Below are 4,603 nucleotides of genomic sequence, written 5' to 3'. Positions count from 1 at the left end.
GATCAAAATGAAATCAAACCAACCTGAAGGATCTGCGAAGGGCTCACGCCCACTTTGGAAAGCCCGGCCGGGACTTGCACTGATCCTTGGAGCTCCGTGGAGTCTCTTACGTTTGGAGCCAAGATTTCTGTTCCCTGCTGAGGAGGCCTCGCCCGACCTCCTCCCTGATGAGAAGGGCCCCTCTGGCCACTTTTCCCTAGGGCTCCTCAATAAAACCAAGTCACACAAGACAAGGAGAAACAACTCACACAAAACAGTAGACAGACAGACAAACAGAATCTGACCTAGGTCCCGATACTTGGGCAGTTTACCAATGTATACCCCACTAAGGGTCATACATACAGAAGGGCTCCGAGCGTCCTCGGGATCCCCAAACCTCACTGAGGCGTCCCTCAGATCTGTGACCTGCGGCCCTCTAGACACGTCTGTCAGCCGCCACCGAGAACCCTCACGGCTCGTACGGCAGTCACACTGCCCACACCAAGTGCACATTTTACCTCCTAGGCGCCGGTATTCTCAAAACCCCGAGGTGAAGCGTTGATGTCCCTGAACAGGCGTGAATATCTCGCTGGGGCCTCCAATGTTAAGTCCAGGAGAACGATGCGCCGTTCAAAGACACCAAGACCACAATCTCTCATGCAATAGCAAGGGTTTATTTTTCTTACAAGCATGCAGGGGCTGTTAGAATCCAGCATAAGCCAGAATCTGCCAGCCCTGAACCATGAGCTTACAAGCTATATATAGTATTTTAAACAATAGAAAGGTACAGTAGATTGATTTGCTTTAGGAAGTACATGACATCTGGCATTTTCCCACAATTGTGAAGGGGGGTGGGTGAACAGGGCAGTCAGGAAACTCCCAGAATTGTCATGGATGCCTGTACGACCCCAGTGTTTTTGAGGGCCACGTCTAGCCCACTTTCCTGTCCTTGCCTGACGGCTGTTTCAAGCTTCCTTTACAATATCAGCATCAAATATGAGTGTTTTATTTAATTCTTTTGGTTGATACCTTTCTGGTTTCCTGAAATATAATACCCATTAATCCCTGTTTGCAGACACCTTGAAATATTTATTGAATAATACAATACAGATTCTAAAACATAATCTTCTTTTATGAATACTGGCACAATTTCACCCAGCTCTGTGGAAGATTTAAGAAAAATGGCAGGGCAAGATCAGACATTGTTTACATCTCACCTCCAGCAAGATATAACTTTACTCTTGGCTGACCTTTAAGCAAAAGCAATGGTTATGTAACCAAGTAAGCTAAAAACTAAACAGGAAAAGTCACAGATCCAGGAATGAACTACAAACTTACACTATTTGTTAAACTGAGATTTTTATCATGTTGCTCAAAGAAACACTAAAGTTTCTCAAATGAAAAAATGTGACCAATATTTTATCTTTACCATTTGAATGTACGCATAAATATTTCAGCATTTCAAAATAACTATATAGGTGTCTACTCAACCATGCATTGAAGTATTTTGTAATGTTAAGTGATTATGATTCATTGACAAAATAAAAATTTTAATGAGCTACAGTTTGTCTTCATTGAAATATAGACATTAAATATTCCACATGCTATATATCCTAAAATATAAACTGTAAGTTTATTCTTAAACAGATATATGTATGGAAAGTTTAACTCAGAGCCTTCCTTAGCAATCAAAAATAATATAATTGTTAATCTTTTTTAGCATTAAAATAAAATAAAATAAAAGATGAATGTTTTTCAAAGGAAAGAAGAACAGATATAAAACAAAAAAAAAGTACAACTTACAAATATACTAAGGTTTTGAAAGATATTGATTTCTATAATACATAAGTATCTTTAGCCAACTATACTTTCTTTTCACATAGTCATGTGTTTTTAAATACTTGACAATTGAATAGAAATATACTATATTTAAGATTTAATGTACAGTACAGTATTTGATATATTGGAGTTTAAAATTAGTTACATACTGAATCTATAATGTTAATTAAAGGAATATGTAAAGAAGTTTGCAGAGAGAGAAATAAGATTCAAGAGCCGGAACAATAACACAGCAGTAGAGTGTTTGCCTTGCACACAGCTGGCCCAGGAGGGACCTCGGCTGGATCCTCAGTGTTCCATATGGTGCCTCAAGCCAGGAGGGATTTCTGAGAACCTAGCCAGGAGTAAACCCTGAACATCATGGAGTGTGGCCCAAAAAACAAACAAACAAAAAAAAAAAAAAAAGGAGAGAAAGAGAATTCACTGAAAAATATGAAATAAATTGTACATTAGGTATTTTGCATTCATAAATAAAAGAATAGTAATTGCTTACAGTCTAGCAGGTGAGACCCAGGCAAAAAGATAACTAAAATATAGAGTCTAATAACAGAGAAAACATGTAAATTACTTGCAGGTACCTAAGTGATTTAGGGCAGAGAAAGGGGCCCTTGAAGAGGAATTTTAAAAGAAGCAACAATAATTCAAATCATCAAAATAAATAGACCTGGATACAACTAGCATAATGGAAATAAGAAAGTTCAGTATGTGGCTGAAAAATAAAATTTTCAAAGTCCTTTAGCTATCTTTAGCCATACAGAAGAATTTCAAAACTTTTTAAGGGTAAATTCTTGGTGTGTTACTTTGTATTGTCTTCTGGAATGATAGAAATGGAAGAACAGAATATAGAAATTTTTATATATACACTATATATACATATATATAAATCAGTGATATCCACAAAAATAATAGGATATATATATATATTAGCTATCTTTAGCCAAACAGAAGAATTTCAAAACTTTTTAAGGGTCAATTCTTGGTGTGTTACTTTGTATTGTCTTCTGGAATGATAGAAATGGAAGAACAGAATATAGAAATTTTTATATATACACTATATATACATATATATAAATCAGTGATCTCAACAAAAATAATAGGATATATAATATATATATATTTTTTTTCTGAGGAGTGAAATAGGAATGGGCTCATAGAACTATGGAGCCAAGAAATCACACAAACTGTTGACTGTAAACTGGAGGACCAGGAAAACCCTTGAATTAGCTAGTCTGTTTCTGAAAGCCTGAGAACCAGGAACTGTGTTATTATATGGCAGGAGATAGATATGCCTTGAAGGAAACTATGGAGGGAGTGTAGAGGGAGAAAGAAGAAAAGAGGAGAGGAGTAGAAGAAGAAGAAAGTAGAAGGGCACTGGAGGGTGAGGAGAAAAGGGCAGGTGAAAGAAGAAAAGAGATCACAGGATAGAAGGGGAGAAAAGAGGAGGGTGGGTGGGAGGGGTGAGGAGGAAGGAGCAAGGGAGAATACATGGAGGAGAGGAGTGTGGAGGGGAGAGGAAGGGAGAGTGAGAGGACAGAAGGCAAGATGACAGGAAGAGGAGATGAGGGGAGAGGAGGAAATAAAAGGAGAGTAGAGGGAGAGGAGGGGAGAGAGAAGAGTGGACAGGAGAGGAGAGGAGGGGAGAATAGAGGAGGGGAGAGGACAGAAGAAGTGGGGAGAGGTAAATATATATAACTTTTAATATATATAAATGTGTTAAATATATGTCCCTCTCCCTACCTCCCAGTGCAATGAGACTGGGCTTGAAATGTGTACCATAATACATGTATAGAACCTAGAGTTATATTGATGGGGATCTTGTCATTCACTTTTTTCCTTTTGTTTATTTATTTTTTTTATTTTTTATTTTTGGTTTTTGGGTCACACCCGCCATTGCTCAGGGGTTACTCCTGTCTGTCTGCTCAGAAATAGCTCCTGGCAGGCACGGGGGACCATATGGGACACCGGGATTCGAACCAACCACCTTTGGTCCTGGATCCGCTGCTAGCAAGGTGAACGCCGCTGTGCTATCTCTCTGGGCCCTGTTTATTTTTATTTATGGTCAGTTGGTATTTGTGAGATCACTCAGTTTTTCACAGCATTATAAAGTAATTGTATTTAAAACCCAGAATAACTATTTCGTGTAGAGGAAAAAATCTATAAATTATAGCTCAAGTTATTTTTCAGTTATGTAGTTTAAAAATTTTTTGGCAGATAGGATTAAAATGTAAGAATTGATCCTGAACCCCAGCTGTGGTACTTGTGAAAGCAGAAAGATAATATGTTCACTACAGCATCTCCTGCTGCCCAATTTAAAGGTGCTAGGTAGGAGGTCAGTGGAAAGGGAAGGCAGTTGAATGGTATTATTTAAATGAATAAGTAATAATAGCTATAGTATTTAAGTTCCTAGAATGTAAAAATCAACCTATGGATGCTAGATTATTTTTCCTTTATAATCACAAAAATGAAGCAATTAGTATTACTCTACCTATGTTTTAGTTTTGAAGCTAACGACATTGTATTTCTTAGCTGCATTATATTTCTTGCCCACGCACCAAATCAAATGCAGTCTCCAGTCGTCTTCTGCTTTCTGCTTGAGGGGCGGTGCTTCACTTCAGTCCACAAGTCGCGGCTGAGCTGAAGAAGTAGGCGGCTGAACTGAATTGGATGCCACTGAACTATTTAACCCACAATATTCAAAGGCACATTTAATAAAGTGAAAAAGCCATTTAAGGCAGTAAAGTCGTGTAAATAAATGTTTATAAATTCTGAATCCTTATAATCAGCG

Source organism: Suncus etruscus, chromosome 1 (genome assembly GCF_024139225.1).
Source record: "Suncus etruscus isolate mSunEtr1 chromosome 1, mSunEtr1.pri.cur, whole genome shotgun sequence".
In the NCBI taxonomy this organism is placed as follows: Eukaryota; Metazoa; Chordata; class Mammalia; order Eulipotyphla; family Soricidae; genus Suncus; species Suncus etruscus.
Note: the sequence above shows the minus strand (reverse complement) of the source record.